Here is a 19,262-nt window from a genome sequence, read left to right as displayed (position 1 = left end):
CTCTCATCTGAAAGGACTGTGCCTGCCTCTGACAATGCTGTCTCCAACCCCCTGGTGTGTGTCTGAGGCCTTGCCTGGGCAAGGCAGGATTTCACAAGAAGGTGTGAGTCCCCTTTGAAGGAAGGTGACTTCAAAGACTAAAATGGGTATAAGAAGGGCACCCAAACTTACAAACTTTAGAAACACTTCTGGAACCAAGAGGAACCTCTGCCTGGAGAAGAGCTGATAGCTGAGGAAAACGTGCTGCCCTGCCTGTGACTGTGCTTTGTGGAGCTTTCCTGCAGTGCTGCTTCTGCCAGAGTAAGAGGGCAAAGACTGGACTTTGTGTGCCTTCCATCTTGAAGAAGAAATCTCCAAGGGCTTGATGTAGAGCTTGCCTCCTGTTGTTGAAGTCTCAGGGATAGCAAAGACTTCTTCCTGCCAGCACCTGGAGTCTCTGGAGAGACCCCTACTCTGCTCTGTGGTGCCCTTCCAGTTCCTGGGACCCTGAAAGGAGAGGCTGGCAGCCTAAGGACAAAAATACACGCACCGAGCGCCGTGCGGAGAAAAGATCGACGCGAATCCGATCGCGGCTGAGAAAACGACGCGACGCCGGTTCCGCAGCTGAGAAACGACGCCGCAGGAAACGCGACCGAAAAACCGACGCCCGGAGCAGGAGAAACGACGCGCAGCATCGCTGACGGAGACTGAGAGATCGCACCCTGCGCCGCGGGACTTTCGGATCGTCGTGTGGCTGGCTTTTTCAACACGCACCGCCGTGCCGAATTGTTTTCGACGCACACAGCCGTGCAGGGTTACTTTCGACGCACACCGCCCGTGCGGGGTTATTTTTGACGCAAACCAGGTACATTTACACGCTAGCAGCGCTAGTGTGTTGTTACAACTACCTAAAGACTCTTTTTATTTTAAACCTTTAAAAAATCATAACTTGACTTGTGTATGTTGGATTTTTGTCGTTTTGGTCTGGTTTTGTCTAGATAAATATTTCCTATTTTTCTAAACTGGTGTTGTGTCATTTTGTAGTGTTTTCATTAAGTTACTGTGTGTGTTGGTACAAATACTTTACGCCCAGCACTCTGAGGTTAAGCCTACTGCTCTGCCAAGCTACCAAGGGGGTAAGCAGGGGTTAGCTGAGGGTGATTCTCTTTTATCCTAACTAGAGTGAGGGTCCTTGCTTGAACAGGGGGTAACCTGACTGTCAACCAAAGACCCCATTTCTAACAGGTTCAGAAAGAGTTTTTTTCTATCATATGAAAACATTTAAATAAACTTCAGAATAGATCAGAATTAGGAGATCAAGTGAAGCACATTTTTGTTAATTCTAAACTGTGCTGGAAACAAATCCCTTTATCCAAATAAAACAAATCATTGCATTAGGTGATGCAATTTCCACACATCATCATCTGTGCACAGTATAGTTTGATTTGAAAAACTGTACATCTGTGCAATGTAATGGTAATTTCAATAAAAAAAATGCGTTGTCTGTAATGGCAGTGTGTTACCGCACCATGCATGCTCCACTCGACTCTGCTCTGCACCACTCCACACCGCTGCACCCTACTCTTTATCACTCCACTTTACGCCACTGCGCTCTTCTCCATTCTGAACCACTTCACATTATGCCACGAGACTCTAAGCTACTTCACACTATGCCTCTCTACTCTACTCTGTACTACTCTACTCTATGCCAATGCACTTCACGCCTCTCTGCATAACTGCGCTCTACTCCTCTGGATGCTATACCACTCCAGTCTGGGCCACACAACTCCACTCTATGCCACTCTGCAACACTACACTGTACGCCACTGCACTCTATGTTAATTCACTCTATGCTAGTGCACTTTACTCTATAACACTCATCTCTATGCCCCTGCACTCTACATCAATACACTGTACGTCACTCTAATCTACTTTGCACCTCTGCACTCTATGCCACGGCACTCTACACCACTTTACTCTATGCCATCACACTCTATGCAACTCCACTCTACCCTGCACCTCTCCACCCTTAGCCACTTTACTCTACTGTGAAACAATCTACTTTATGCTACTGCACTCTGTGCCACTGCATTCTATGCCACTGCACTCTACCCTGCACCTCTCACTCTGTGCAATTGCACTCTACTCTGAAACAAACTATTCTACGCCACTCCACTCTATGCCACTCTGACCACTGCGCTCTATTTCAATGCACTCTACACCACTGCACGCTGACACTCTACTCTTCAACACTGCACTGGCCGCCACTATATTCTACACCACTCTACTCTGTACTATTACATTCTGCACCAATCGGCTCTATGCCACTCTGCTATGCCCCATGCCACTCTATGCCACTGCATGCCACACCAGTGCACTCTAAACAACAGCACTGTATGCCACTGCCCTTTACTCTGCACCACTGTGCTATATGCCACTGTTCTCTGTACCACTCTACACCACTGCACTGACACTCTACAACACTGCACTCTACACCACTCTACTCTGTACTACTGCATTCTGTGCCACTGCACGCTATGCCAGTGCACTATGTATCACTGCACTCTAGGCACTATACTCTGCACTGCACCACTCTACAATACTCCACTCTGCACCACTCTATGCCACGAATCTACTCTGCACTCTGACACTGCACCACTCTGCATTACTGCACTCTCTGCCACTCTATTGTATGCCACTCTACTTCACAGCACTCTATGCTACCCTACCCCATGCCACTCTATGCCACTGCACTCTGTGCCAATGCACTCTAAACAACTGCACTGTATGCCACTGCCCTCTACTCTGCACCACCGTACTCTACGCCACTGCTCTCTGTGCCACTCTACATCACTGCCACTCTACTCTGGAACATTGCACTCTCTGCCACTGTACTGTACACCAATCTACTCTGTACTTCTGCATTCTACACCACTGCACTCTATGCCACTCTACTCTGCATCACTCCACTCTATGTGACTGCACTCTACAGTACTATACTCTACTCTGCACTGCACCACTCTACCCCACTGCACTCTCTGCCATGCGAGTCAATTCTGCACTCTATGCCACTGCACCACTCTACACTACTACACTCTCTGCCACTCTATTGTCTGCCACTCTACTCCACTGCACTCTGTCACTCTACTCTGTCCCATGCCACTCCATGGCACGCCATGCCACTCACTGAACTCTACGCCAATGCACTCTACACAACTGCACTGTACCTCACTGCACTGTGCTCTGCACCACTACGCCACTGCTCCTAAGCCACTCCACTCCACACCACTATGCCACTAACTTTTAGCCATGCTGAACAGCACCCACTCTGGTATATAACATGGCTAAAACACATTAGCAAAGCCAATAACTCTTTCATAGACGAGACCTATTGGCTTTGCCAATGTTTGTTAGTACTATAAGGTTCCGATGTCCCTGAAAGAACTGTGAATGTGCAAGTCCTTATTTCAAACATGCATTTGACGCCTTGTCAGGGGTAGTAAGCACCAAAATACAATTACATCATAATATAGGCTGCTACAAAATGCACAAATACATTTCGGTTAAATTTAAAAAAGCGCTTCTCAAATACAGATTTGAATAATATGCAGTTTATACCTAGTACTAACATTCTGTATAACACTCCATTAAAACCACACACTCCACAGCTCACCTTGGAACACCCTTAAGTTGCCTCTCTAAAAGAAAATGCATTTGCCATCAGAAAGCTTCCAGAGACTCCTTTGGTGAAATTCAATGCAGGTTTTCAGGCCCCTTTGCATTTGCAGATTGCCCACATTTGCATTTCTTTAGGGGAGGAGACACCCTGGCAAGAAGGCCTTTTCTTATCTGTCAGCCCCTCCCTCCCTCCCAGCACAGGAGACCCCTTGCCTTTCAGTCCAGCTTCAGAAACTACCCTGCCCATAGTTTCGCCCTGCCTACGTTGTCCTTTCGGTGAAAGGCTAAAATTAGGACAAATGCCGTCCGTTAAGCATTTCATCACGGACAAGGGACGGCAGGGCGAAATTACGGGCAGTGTGAAATTTACGGACGGGTGGTCACCCATATTCCATAGTGTCTGTGAACATGACAGAAGCTCACCATGGCCAAAGAGATGTGGCGTGTAAAGAAGCCGCGGTAGGGACTCACCCGCAAAACGTAAACACTAATGAAGTGGTGGCGAATAATTAACGTCCGAGGTATGCTGTATATTAATGTTAACAGGCAAGTAAGACGACGCCCAACGACCGCTGAAAATAAACAAAAGGGTTCAAGAAGAACTCATAGTTACTGGAGAAAAGTCAGAAAGTGGAAACCTTTCTGAACTTACTTAAAAGGTGCAACCGGATTGGCCCTCCGACTTGTGCATCCAGCCCGCGCCGCCGCGGTGACGGCAAGATATACATCATCTGAGGTGACGGAAGATGTACATCATCTGAGGGGACTGGAAGATATACATCATCTGAGGTGACGGAAGATGTACATCATCTGAGGTGACGGAAGATGTACATCATCTGAGGTGACGGAAGATATACATCATCTGAGGTGACGGAAGATATACATCATCTGAGGTGACGGGAAGATATACATCATCTGAGGTGACGGAAGATGTACATCATCTGAGGTGACGGAAGATATACATCATCTGAGGTGACGGAAGATGTACATCATCTGAGGTGACGGAAGATGTACATCATCTGAGGTGACGGAAGATGTACATCATCTGAGGTGACGGAAGATGTACATCATCTGAGGTGACGGAAGATGTACATCATCTGAGGGGACGGAAGATGTACATCATCTGAGGTGACGGAAGATGTACATCATCTGAGGTGACGGAAGATGTACATCATCTGAGGTGACGGAAGATGTACATCATCTGAGGTGACGGAAGATGTACATCATCTGAGGTGACGGAAGATGTACATCATCTGAGGTGACGGAAGATGTACATCATCTGAGGTGACGGAAGATATACATCATCTGAGGTGACGGAAGATGTACATCATCTGAGGTGACGGAAGATGTACATCATCTGAGGTGACGGAAGATATACATCATCTGAGGTGACGGAAGATGTACATCATCTGAGGGGACTGGAAGATATACATCATCTGAGGTGACGGAAGATATACATCATCTGAGGTGACGGAAGATGTACATCATCTGAGGGGACGGAAGATGTACATCATCTGAGGTGACGGAAGATATACATCATCTGAGGTGACGGAAGATATACATCATCTGAGGTGACGGAAGATGTACATCATCTGAGGTGACGGAAGATATACATCATCTGAGGTGACGGAAGATATACATCATCTGAGGTGACGGAAGATATACATCATCTGAGGTGACGGAAGATGTACATCATCTGAGGGGACGGAAGATGTACATCATCTGAGGTGACGGAAGATATACATCATCTGAGGTGACGGAAGATGTACATCATCTGAGGTGACGGAAGATGTACATCATCTGAGGTGACGGAAGATGTACATCATCTGAGGGGACTGGAAGATATACATCATCTGAATTGACGTCCGCGTGCAGTTCAGAAGGGAAAATGAACCCTTACATCGTCAGAATGGACTTCGACTATGTGCTATCATAGTAAGCACGGAGCTTATGTGAAACGTGCACGAGACTAACCCGAGGAAAAGTGTATACGTCGTTAATTAAGTGCAGTGTGACACCTGTGGGACGTAGATCTACGCACACACATGGCAATTTTGCGTTAAGCAACCATGGTGCACAAATCTTATCTGATGGACGATTAAAAATTACAAAAGACACAAATGAAATGAGCACAGTGTAAATCATGTAAGACATACATGAAGGGAACCTAATATCTAGTGCACATCAGTGCTTAATTTGTGCTTGTTGTTTCCGGTGCTGAGCACCTGCACTTATTTTTGACAGCCGGGGCTTTTTCTTCTGCCTCAAGCATTTACTGCGAGCAAAAGGCACACATGGGAAAGAGGGAGGAAGAGAAAACGAAAAAGCGTCACAAAGGGAGAAAGTGGAAAGCTGCAAGAGTGAGCTTAAGGGGCAGGGAGTGGCTGTAAATGGATTAAAAGGCCCGAGATGGCTTCAGGATTACGCTGCCTCAGTATTCCATGTTCTCACATTTAATTCCAGAAGCCGCTTGTTTAAGAGGAGGGCTTTGGGCACCAGCACGTTTTTATTTACAAATTAAGCACTGGTGCACATGTACCTCATAGAGGGAGATCGCCAGTAATAACCCAATACTGCCCAATCGTCTCTCCAATATGAATAACAGAAACAGTGTATTCATCTAAAATATATATATATCAGATGTATTAGCAGAAAATAACATCATTTGTGTTTTTCAAAATGAAAATCGGTAATGTATACTGAGGTGCTGGTAATATTCAAAATCGTTAAGCAAACATAGATTTTCAGAGAAAAGCTCAAAGTAAAGTGGTCTGATTCCAGTCCTCAAGTGTATTAAGACCACAGGCAACTGAGCCACAGTTATCAATCCAAAATAGTTCCCTTCTGGAGAGTAAGTTGGCTTTGTCTCCTCCACGTGGTCCCATCTTGATCTTCTCAATCTCCTGCCACTGTAGATCTTCACTGTTGTGACACATTTATTGAAAATGCTCTACCATCGGAGCTCCGAATGTCACACATTTTATTTTGCTACTGTGCTGTAAAATTCTGCATTTGACCTTTTGAGTGGTTTGTCCAATATAAATGAGTCTACATGGACACCAAACAGCATAGATCACGTCCTTAGTATTGCAATTGGTGAAACTCGTCAGAATTATATCCACATTGCTGTGGGTGAAATGACTTGTATTGAGACATAGCTAACAGGCTTTACAGTTTCCACATTTAAAATGTCCGAGTACTGCCGGAAGACCCCAAAAAGAAGGCAGTGGTGTTTGTAATGGAGATGGCAAAGCTGCTCTGACTAACACCTCACTCAAATTCTTTCCCCGTTTGAAGGAGAACAGAGGAGGTTCTTTGGTAGTAAGAAACCCATCAAGGACTCCCTAATGTCTGTTTTCAATCTTTTTGAGTTTGTTACTCTCAGGACAGAAGGTGGAAACACAAACAATCCTGTCCATCTTTCTGACTCTAATTTGAGGTTCAAGAAGTAATTCCCTGTGGTTATACCAGGCTCTTTTCCTAGCTTGTTTGACAAGTCTTTTGGGGTAACCTCTATCTATAAGTTTATTTATAAGTGTGTCTAACTCCCTGAAATAGTCCTGTCTTCTTGCACAATTTCTGCGAATCCACAGAAATTGATAAAGGGCAAATTGTCCCTTATATTCCTGGGATGACGACTTTTATAATGAAGGAGTGTATTCCTTTCTGTGGGTTTTCGATATAGAGTCATGAAAATCTTATTATTTTCTATCCCTATATTTACATCTAAGAAAGGGATATTGTCCTTGATGTGTTCCATTGTGAATTGTATATCATTGGATCTGGAATTGAGCCATTGGAGGAACAAGTGTAATTGTGGTACCGTACCCCTCCAGATTAGAAAGACGTCATTGATATACTGACACCATTTCAGGATTTTATCAACAAAAGGGTTTCCATTACAGAAGAGTTTGTGCTTCTCATAATGGGCCGTGTATAGGTTCGCCAAATCTGGAGCAGAGCCAGCTCCCATTGCCACCCCTTGGTTCGGAAGTAGTAGGATGAATCGAACTGAAAAAATGTTTTTGTCATGGCTATTTATAATAGATCTAACATGAACCATGTGGGAATCTTCACCGGTTGTTTCTGTGTTTCTACCCATTCGGAAATTATGTTGAGGGCGTAAATTTGAGGAATTCTGGTGTATAATGATTGTATATCCATTGTGACTACTAGGTCGGTGGAAACTTCAAAGGACATACCTTCTATCATGGTGATGAAGTGTGTGGTGTCCCTGATGTAAGATGGGGTACCCGGCACAAAGGGTTTTAAGAACACATCTATATATTGTCACAAAGGCTCTAGGATGGATCCGCAACCAGAAACAATGGGCCTTCCCGGTGGTTTTTGTACATTTTTGTGAAACTTAGGTAAAGTATAAATTATTCTTACTCTCAGTTACACAGCCCTCAACCTCTACTGTTTACAGAGCCCAACATTCCTGGAGACAGCGGATGTGGTGGCCTTTAATGAAAGATACCCATTCATTCCTTCATTCATTCATTTATTTTAGTTACTCCCTTTGTTTCAGGAAATGCTTTGCGCACTAGTGGGGGCTCTTTGGTCAGTGCTTATTTACACTAACCTCTCACTAAACCTGCAGTTATTTACACTAACCTCTCACTAGACCTACATGTATTTAAAGGTGACCTCTCACTAGACCTGCAGTTATTTACACTAACCTCTCATGAGACCTGCAATTAGTTACACTAACCTCTCACTAAACCTGAGGTTATTTACACTAACCTCTCACTAGACCTACAGGTATTTACACTGATCTCTCACTAGACCTGCAGTTATTTACACTAACCCCTCACTAAACCTGCAGTTATTTACACTAACCTCTCACTAGACCTACAGGTATTTACACTAACCTCTGACTAGACCTACAGGTATTTACACTGATCTCTCACTAGACCTGCAGTTATTTACACTAACCCCTCACTAAACCTGCAGTTATTTACACTAACCTCTCACTAGACCTACAGGTATTTACACTAACCTCTGACTAGACCTACAGGTATTTACACTGATCTCTCACTAGACCTGCAGTTATTTACACTAACCCCTCACTAGACCTGCAGTTATTTACACTAACCTCTCACTAGACCTACAGGTATTTACACTGATCTCTCACTAGACCTACAGGTATTTACACTGACCTCTCACTAGACTTGCAGTTATTTACACTAACCTCTCACTAGACCTACAGGTATTTACACTAACCTCTCACTAAACCTGCAGTTATTTACACTAACCTCTCACTAGACCTACAGGTATTTACACTGACCTCTCACTAGACTTGCAGTTATTTACACTAACCCCTCACTAAACCTGCAGTTATTTACACTAACCTCTCACTAGACCTACAGGTATTTACACTAACCTCTGACTAGACCTACAGGTATTTACACTGACCTCTCACTAAACCTGCAGTTATTTACACTAACTTCTCACTAGACCTGCAATTAGTTACACTAACCTCTCACTAGACCCGCAATTATTTACATTAACCTCTCACTAGACCTGCAGTTATTTACACTAACCTCTCACTAAACCTGCAGTTATTGACATTAACCTCTCACAAGACCTGTGGTTATTTACACTAACCTCTCACTAGACTTGCAGTTATTTACACTAACCTCTCACTAGACTTGCAGTTATTTACACTAACCCCTCACTAAACCTGCAGTTATTTACACTAACCTCTCACTAGACCTACAGGTATTTACACTAACCTCCCCCTAGACCTGCAGTTATTTACATTAACCTCTCACTAGACTTGCAGTTATTTACACTAACCCCTCACTAAACCTGCAGTTATTGACATTAACCTCTCACAAGACCTACAGGTATTTACACTAACCTCTGACTAGACCTACAGGTATTTACACTGACCTCTCACTAAACCTGCAGTTATTTACACTAACTTCTCACTAGACCTGCAATTAGTTACACTAACCTCTCACTAGACCCGCAATTATTTACATTAACCTCTCACTAGACCTGCAGTTATTTACACTAACCTCTCACTAAACCTGCAGTTATTGACATTAACCTCTCACAAGACCTGTGGTTATTTACACTGACCTCTCACTAGACCTACAGGTATTTACACTAACCTCTCACTAGACCTACAGGTATTTACACTGACCTCTCACTAGACCTGCAGTTATTTACACTAACCTCCCCCTAGACCTGCAGTTATTTACATTAACCTCTCACTAGACCTACAGTTATTTACACTAACCTCTCACTAAACCTGCAGTTATTGACATTAACCTCTCACAAGACCTGTGGTTATTTACACTGACCTCTCACTAGACCTACAGGTATTTACACTAACCTCTCACTAGACTTGCAGTTATTTACACTAACTTCTCACTAGACCTACAGGTATTTACACTGACCTCTCACTAAACCTGCAGTTATTTACACTAACCTCTCACTAGACCTACAGGTATTTACACTAACCTCTCACAAGACCTGCAGTTATTTACACTAACCTCTCACTAGACCTGCAGTTATTTACACTAACCTCTCACTAGACCTGCAGTTATGTACACTAACCACTCACTGGACCTGTAATTAGTTACAATAACCTCCCACTATACCTGCAATTATTTACATTAACCTCTCACAAGACCTGTTATTTACATTAACCTCTCACTAGTCCTGCAGTTATTTACACTAACCTATCACGAGACCTGCAGTTATTTACACTGACCTTTCACTAGACCTGCAGTTATTTACACTAACCTCTCACTAGACCTGCAGTTATTTACACTAACCTCTCACTAGTCCTGCAGTTATTTACACTAACCTATCACGAGACCTGCAGTTATTTACACTGACCTTTCACTAGACCTGCAGTTATTTACACTAACCTCTCACTAGAGCTGCAGTTATTTACACTGACCTCTCACTAGAGCTGCAGTTATTTACACTGACCTCTCACTAGAGCTGCAGTTATTTACACTAACCTCTCACTAGACCTGCAGTTATTTACACTAACCTCTCACTAGTCCTGCAGTTATTTACACTAACCTCTCACTAGAGCTGCAGTTATTTAATTAACTTCTCACAAGACCTGCAATAATTACATTAACCTCTCCCTAGACCTGTGATTAAATATTCTAACCTCTCACTAGACCTTCAATTAATTACATTAACCTCTTTTTAAAAAAGTATATACATTTATTTTATTATTTTTGAGTCAGAAATGATCAGAAAAAAAAAGAAATAAACAGAAATAACCATTTCACACGAAGAAATAACACGATAACCAGCGCCTGAAACACAAACTCTTAATTTACACTCAGCGTACACATGCCACAGAGGGGTAATACAGTATGAAATTAATAACCAAGTGAAAAGAGGATAGAAAAAGAGAGAGAAAATAATTAAAACACTGCAAAGATGGCTGCGTTAAACAGGAAAGACCTTATCCAGTCCCACCCGAAACCTTTACGGGATCCTGACTGCTGGCTTCAATCTTCAACTGAGAATCCCAGCTAAATCCTGTCCAAATTCGCTCCACTCTCTTCAGACAGTCTACACTCCTAGCTTTAGCCAATGCTACCTCAGCTCATATATTCCCGGAATAGTGGCCCACCACTCAGGAGCTCTTGAGGGTAGGCGAGACACCCATATCTAGCGATACAAAGCCTGGCCGTAACATGCCTTAGCTAACAGCCGTTAAACTCCGACATCGAAATCCAGTCTGTATCCCAATAGGATCTGGTTGGGTGTGACGTCCCAGACAGGATGTTAAAAGTTGGGTCTCCCCTACCCAGAAATCCTGCAATGTAGGACATGTAGCAAACATCTGTAAGATGTCGGCTGCATGGCAGCCACATTTAGGACATTTAGGGCCTCAGTATCAGTCTGGCGCTCAACAGAGGCAGTCATGACTGCCGCCGGTTTTGCGGTCCGACCGCCATACTAAGAGTTTGGAGGTCAGACCATCAAATGACGGCCGTCTCAGCCGGGAAAAATGTTCCGACAGGCTGACGGTGGTGCAGGTTGGAACCAGCCAGGGTGTACTGAACTCAGCGCCTCCCTGCTGATTGCAACCTGGTTTCACTGCCATGAAAAGTCTGGCGGAGAACAGATGCAGGGAGCCACAGGGGAGCCCCTGCACTGGTCATGCCCATGGACATGGCATGGGCAGTTCACTGATCCCCCTGCCCAGTACCCTTACAATGTGCATTGTCTGCAGGGCAGACAGTGCGCATTACGAGAGTGCTGGTGCCCCTCGCATGCGGCAGCATTTCCGCCAGCTCGATTACGGGCCGGAGACAATGCTGCTGCCACTTTCCCGCTGGGCTGACAGGCAGAAACCTTGATGTCCGCCCGTCAGCCCAGTGAGAAAGTCGTAATGGGGCCAGCGAGGAGGTCGCCAGTAAGGCAGCAACCGCCCCGTCTGAAGTTCGGCATACGGGTCTTCTCGTCCGCCAAACTTGTAATTGGCCCCTTAGTCTTATCTGAGTTTGGATACCCGTTCTATTTTGAGATTTTCTCTGGCATATAACACAACAAAAATATAGCTTTACATTGTTGTCATTTTAGATTGATAGAGGGCGTTGAACCATCGATCGTCTCCATAGCAGAATGGATTTCAGAGGGCAAGATCTCCAGGGAAAGTATCCTACTCCATTCGACAGCAAGGTGCGAGCTGCCGTCCACCCTGCGCTTGCACAACCCCTGATAGGTTGAGCTGATAAACCAGCTCCTATGTGCCCTGTGTAAGGGGAAAGGATGTCAGAGCCTGCCAGATCAATTGAATACCTGCGCCCTAGCATAAACAAATCCCTAATCTGCAAGTGTTAAGAAAATGATGAGGAAGGGGAAAAGAGGCCTGGATCACGGCAAACGAGTGGAACCCTCTGAGATCGTAGAGCTGCCCAACCATCCCAACCTCATCCCAACCTCATCCCTCATCCAGGCCTTGCTCACTGAATTGTGAAATACACCTAGAAACGCAGGATTAAACCAGAGTGGGGGGTCCACGTGAATTGATGACAGGGAAAATATTACACATATATCTGGCCATGTACTACTAATGTCACAAATGCATAATTATGTTAACCTCTCAAGTTATCAAGTCACTTTTTGTGCTCCCTTTATTGTGGGAAAGCTACTGAGAGGAAATGCACCAGAGAGTAAATAATAGTTACAATAGAAGTCAGCTCCTCGAGTCTTCACGAAGGTGATGGCGCCAGTCGTTGCTTGTCTTCATCTTCAGGGAATTCTGACCTTCCCTTATTTGGATGTCTGGTTATTCCGTGCTCTTTCGGAGGAAATCATGTCTCGTTTCCTGGATCAATCGAAGATGGTAATATACAGACTAGTCTTGCTGCTGAATGTGCCTAAGTGTCAGATCATCCCATCCAGAGATCGGATTTCCATTGGAGCAAGATTTTGAACTGACTTGGGGAGGGTATTTCTTCCAGAGAAAAAAATGTCTTGTCTTCAGCACCTGATCAGACCACTTTTCAGGAAATTGGATATCACAGCCCTGCATTGTGTGGATTTCACAGTCATATGGCAGCCTATGTGTTTGCGGATCAGTGGGCTCGTCTGCACCTGCGCCCCCGTCTGTGGCATCCACACAAACATTCCTCTCCAAAATCTCAGTCTTTGGACACCAGGATTTGTCTTTCTCTAGAGCTAGAGAAGGAACTGGTCTGTAGGATGGACTCTCAACATTTTTGCAGTGAAGTGAAGATGCAACCTCGACATCCAGTGAACTTGACCACAGATGCCAGCCAGACAGGATAATGAGTGACCATCAGCAACCAGACATGTCAGTTCAAAAAGGAGGAAGAGATTGTCCAATTGGAAAGAGTTGGCTATTCACAGAGCTCTCATTCAGGTCAGGGCATTGGTTCACCAAAGGAGATGTTCTGGTGAGAATGGACAATACAGTGGTGGTGACTTGTCAATCATCAAGGAAGCCCTCACTCCAGTTCTCTCCATCAGGCGGCGAGTGCTCTCAGCTCTTGGTCAAAACGGAATCTTTTGAGTCTGTCGGCAGTACACATGACAGGTGTGGACAACAAACAGGCGGGCTGTCTGAGCTAAGACTTCACTTCATCAGGAAACCTGCATTCAGGAGGATATGCAGGTAGTTCAGGATTCCTTTTCTCAACCTGTTTCCCTCACGGAGCAATGCCAAAGTTCACATGTTCTGCTCTCAGTTTCAAGAGGAAGGATCTTGGGGGTGCATGCTTTGCAGGTGACGTGGCTCATGGAAGCTGATGTGTGCCTTTTATCCTTTTCCTTTCTTCACAAGGGTGAACAAAATTCAACTGGAGGAGGCTGAATTGAGGCCCATATTCATACTTTTTTAAACGCCGCAATTGCGCCGCTTTATGATGCAAAAACGGCGCAAACTTACAAAGTACAATTGTATTTTGCAAGTTTGCGTCGCTTTTGCATCAAAAAATGATACAAATGCGGCGCTAAAAAAGTATAAATATGGGCCTAAGTATCACGACTGAAATTTGTCAGTTTTGTCATCTAATCCTCCAAATGCATAAATGTTGAATTTATACCCTTGAAAAGCCACAGCTGTAGCCAATGTGCTTGTATTGCCCTTGTGTTCTCCATATACATGTCAGGTGAAGAATTGAAAGGACTTTGCAGTCAGAGATAATAATACTACTCTATTTGAAGTAAAAGTGCTTGGCTAAAGCAGTCCGTGAAGGCAGAAGGAATCCCCTGCTTTGTACTAACCTAAAACTGCAGGAGGAATCCACCGCAGAATACTGTGTGATCTGTATTGTATGTCCTGATGAAGGTGCTGTAGACCAACTTGAAAAACACCGAAACGTCGGGTAGACTGATTTCTAGTTTTTAACTCATTTAAGTTAAATTTCTTGTATAAAGTGGTAAAAAGGCCATGATTGATGATTGTACTGTGTACAGTGTACCATAAGATAAGCATATGTGTTTTAAATGGTGTGGATGTAATTTTGAATGTATTGTTAATTGTATTGTTTTGATATAAGAATAAATGACTATTTTCATAAGAACCTAGCGAGACAGCATTTATTTACATAAACTGTTATATTTGTTTTTTTTTAGTTTATAGCCATTTGTAATAAACATTGCTTATGCTTGAGTAAATAACACATTGAGGCTGTAATTCCAGGGTTACAGATAAGGGTGTGGCTCGAGATATATACACAAAAGAGAGTCTTGTTTTTTTCTCCAGTTCTATTTCAACATTCAGGATACAGTGTCTTCAATTAGCAAATTCTCTGGCACAAGAAATGGACATCAGTGTTTTTAAAAACACTTTATTTTCTTTATAACAGCCCTCTCTCGCTGTCATGGAACCCAGACCTTCAGGCATTGCCTTACACCAGATTATTCTGTCAACCTCTCAGACTTCAAGTTCAGCAGTATACCTGGTTTTGCTTTCACCCTCCCAAACCAAGACAGCCCCACGCCTGACTGCCCCCACATCAGAAGATACTTGCCCACTCACAAACAGATCCAGGTAGGAGTTTCCTGACATATCTAACATCAGCAGCGTCTCCTCGCGAAGGCGAAGGAGCGTCGCCCCACTGTTCTGAGCAGTGAAAAAAGGACAAATAAATTGATAATAACACCAGGTTATTATCATTTTATTTTTCATAGCGAGCCAGGTTAGGGTGGGGCGGGGCTGGGCTGGAGGGGACTAGAGAAGGGCTGGTGGAGGATGGGTATATGCACCATAAGTGCGCATGACTGTTTGGCCGGCCGTCTTGGGCCGGCCAAACAGACATGCGCACTTTGCATTTCTCCACCCGGCTGTGGCGAAATGCACAGGCTCCCACTCCCTGTATGAGCGCCGAAGCAGGCTGCTCAGACCAATCACGACGCTGCTGTCATGCTGGTGACAGCAGCGTTGTGATTGCCTTAGGGGAGTCTGGGAGCCTGTGTGCTGCCGGACCGTGCTGCCAGGAAGAGAAAAAGATGGAGGAGAGGTAAGTGACTTTTTATTTTTATTTTATTTTTTTACTCAAGCCTCACCCCCCACTACCTTTTATAAACAGCCTCCACTGCCTGGCCTTATATGGACACATACCTGGTTGCTGTGCTGTGCCCTCCACTGCTGGATGGATACACGTTTGGGTGCTCTGCCCTCCACTTCCAATGGGACACAGATCTGGTTGCTTGGCCACCACATTAGGAAATCCTTAAGCTGTTATTGTTTCCCACATCCCCAAATTAATTGCACCCATAACTGATTCCCTTGCTTCAACCCCAAGATACAAACATGTCTGGTTGCCTGACCACCACGCCAGAACATAATTACGTGTTTGCTACACTTTACTCCCAGAAACAGTGGCACAGCTAGTTGTATTATCTCTGCCACCAATAAGGACTCATGGCTGGCTGTCCTGCCCCGGGCCTTACTTTGTAAGAATGTAGGGGGTCGGGCTGGAGGTCTTTTGCAGGAACCACTGCAGCTGATACCGCCCAGAGTCCCTGATACGGCCTTTGATTGCCAGTGCTTAATTTGAGCCAGTGGTAGTCAGTGGGGCCGCCAGCACTCATTTTTGGGGACCGGCACTTATTTTTTTCCATCAGACATTTCCTGAGAGCAAGAGAGGGAAAAACACACAAAGAGGAAAGACGGAGGAATAGAAAGAGGGAAAGACCGGCACAAAGGGAGAAAGCAGGAACCTGCAAGGGCGAGATAATGGGGCAGGAAGTGTCCAGTAATGGATTAAAGAGACCTCAGGGGGATTTAAGGATTGCAGTCTTGGTATTTGCATGCGGACATGTAATTGCAACGGAGCAGGCTTCTGAGTGGACACTCCTTTTTTATTTTTTTTATTTTTTTACAAATTAAGCACCAGTTCCAGTATTAGCTATCTAACCACCACACTCTTGCAAGTGTGACATTTTGGACTATTCCAGGTCAGCTCAATCAGTATAGATGGGCTGGATTTGCTAGTTCTATCATTTTTAAAAAAGCATATTGGTGTTTTTAATGTGCTATTAATGTGTTCTGCTAAAAACAATTGGGTAGACAGCACCACCAACTGGTAGACTCTGGTTAATATGCGCAAGTGTACAGAAACAGGTTCTGGTGCCGGGCACCAGAAAACAGCTGCACAAATTAAGTACTGCCTGCCTCTCACCCCAAACCATGCTCAAGCGTGCACCTGATGGTCCAGAGGTGCTCTGGATTGAAGGAGCCAAGGAGCCGGCTGCACCTCCTCGAGAAGTCAGTGCCTAGTCACGCTTGTCTGGTTGTGTTCTAGAGGTCTCCTCGGTCACTCGTATCCACTCATCAGCATCCTGGTAACAGGACACCAGGATGGTCAGAGAACAGTACATCTGCAAAAAGGTACATTTCTCTCCTCCTGTTTTGGGCAAAGGCCCGCGACCGAAGGGAGCTCAGGAAGGCCGGAGCGGAAACCCCACCGCAGCCCTGAGCTAACAAAGCGCCAAACATGGTGCGCAAAGTCAAAAGAAAATAGGGGTACCGGAAGGGCCCCGCACAAAGCAAAACAAGCACCCCACCCTTTCTGGCCAAGAACGCAAACAGGATGTTCTGGTGGAAATGGAAAGGGGGGGGCAGGAAATGGACACTTAAGCCAATGGGGGGCGCAAGCATTTTTTGAATCACGCCTCCCCCACCCCCATGGGCCCGGAGGGCAGAAATGGGGGATAAAAGGCTGCCCGGCTCCAAGCACCCACAAAAGTTTGCAGGAGACCGGGCAGCACCCAGCAGCATGGCCTGTCCTAATAAAAGAAGCGCATTTTTAAAACAATCCTGGGGTATGTGGCGATTTCATGGCGAAGTGCAAAATGATTATAAGCTGAACGGTGAGGCCTTTGGTGAAAACACAATTGTGCACCAGCTCCGGCAAAGTCTATATAATAGTGTCACATGCATTGAATAAAGACAGTGCTTAATTTGAGTCGATGTTTTCCGGTGCGGGGCACCGGCACTTATTTTCGGGGGCCGCCACTTATTTTTCTGCCTCCAGCATTTGCTGCGAGCAAAACACACATGGAAAAGACGGAGGAAGAGAAAAACGAAAAAATTCACAAAGGAAGAAAGCAGAAAGCTGCAAGAGTGAGCTGAAGGTGTGGGGAGTGGCTGTAAATGGATTAAAGAGGCCCGGGATGGCTTCAGGATTACGCTCCTTCAGTATTCTGTGTTCGCACATTTAATTGCAGCAGCCGCTTGTTTCAGAGGAGAGCTTTGAGCACCAGCACGAACTTACAAATTAAGCACTGAATAAAGGTGTCCGTAACACAGTGGCAAACAGAGAATGTTCTAGAGAGGACATGCCAAGGGGCACTTCCCGGGCGTCTCTCTACTTTAGATTGAGGTTGCTGTTCTGAGCCGACAGAGTGATGACTTTGTACCATGTCAGCATTACATTTCACCCAAACGGAGTGTACGTCCGGGCTCCCGCCTCCCTACACTCCAGACCGGGGAACAGGGAGTTGGCATTTCATCCTGGCGTCGTAAGAAAGAATCCTCCTCCACCCTCTCCCGCGCCTCCCGGGCCTCGGCCCTCAGACTTCACTTGGGCTGTTCTGGCTCAGATGCTCCCGGCGCCTGCAGAGGCACAGCGGAGGCTTTGTGCGGTGACATTTGTCTTCAAAGCACTCGCGGAGGGGACGAAGCATTCCGACCAAATACCTCTGGCGAGGAGGAGGGCGGCGGAGGACAAAGGTCGACCCGGCTCCCTCCTCACAGAAGCCTTCAGCCGGCGCCAGGCGCTGGACGCAGCTCACACGAGGGGGCGAGAACACAAGTGCTCAGTCTGCGGCGCTCGAGAAGGGGCCACAGAGGAAACGAGCCCGAGGCTTCGTACTGGGGCGAGCACCTGGTGGGGGGCACGAGGATAGTGTCGGGGCAAGGGCTAATAGGTGCCACGAGGCCTAGTGCCAGGGTAGTTACTAGTGCAGGGAACCAGGACACGTGCTGGATACGAGTTCTACTGCAGGGCATCAGAACAAGTGCTGGATGCGAGTTCTAGTGCAGGGCACCAGGACAAGAGCTGGATACAGGACCAGGACACGTGCTGGATAGGAATTCTAGTGCAGGGCGCCAGTACCAGTGTTGGCTACGGGTAGTAGTGAAGGCACCAAGGCAAGTGCTGGATATGACTTCTAGTGCAGGGCACCAGGGCTGATGCGTGATACGAGTCCTAGTGCAGGGCACCAGGGCTGATGCGTGATACGAGTCCTAGTGCAGGGCACCAGGGCAAGTGGCAAGTAAGAGTTTTAGTGCAGGGGACCAGGACACATGCTGGATACGTGTTCTAGTGCAGGGCACTAGGACAAGTGCTGGACAGGAGTTCTAATGCAGGACACTAGTACAAATGACGGGCACGACTTTTGGTGCAGGGCACCAGGGCAAATGCTGGACACAAGTTCTAGTGCAGGGCACCAGGACAAGTGCAGGATACGAGTTCTAGTGCAGGGCACAAGGACAAGTCTTGGCTATGAGTTATAGTGAGGGCATCAGGACATGTGCTGGATTTATGTTCTAGTGCAGGGCACAAGGACAAGTGCTGGGCACAAGTTCTAGTGCAGGGCACCAGGACACGTGCTGGATACGAGTTCTAGTGCAGGGCACC

Source organism: Pleurodeles waltl, chromosome 2_2 (assembly GCF_031143425.1).
Source record: "Pleurodeles waltl isolate 20211129_DDA chromosome 2_2, aPleWal1.hap1.20221129, whole genome shotgun sequence".
Lineage (NCBI taxonomy): Eukaryota > Metazoa > Chordata > Amphibia > Caudata > Salamandridae > Pleurodeles > Pleurodeles waltl.
Note: the sequence above shows the minus strand (reverse complement) of the source record.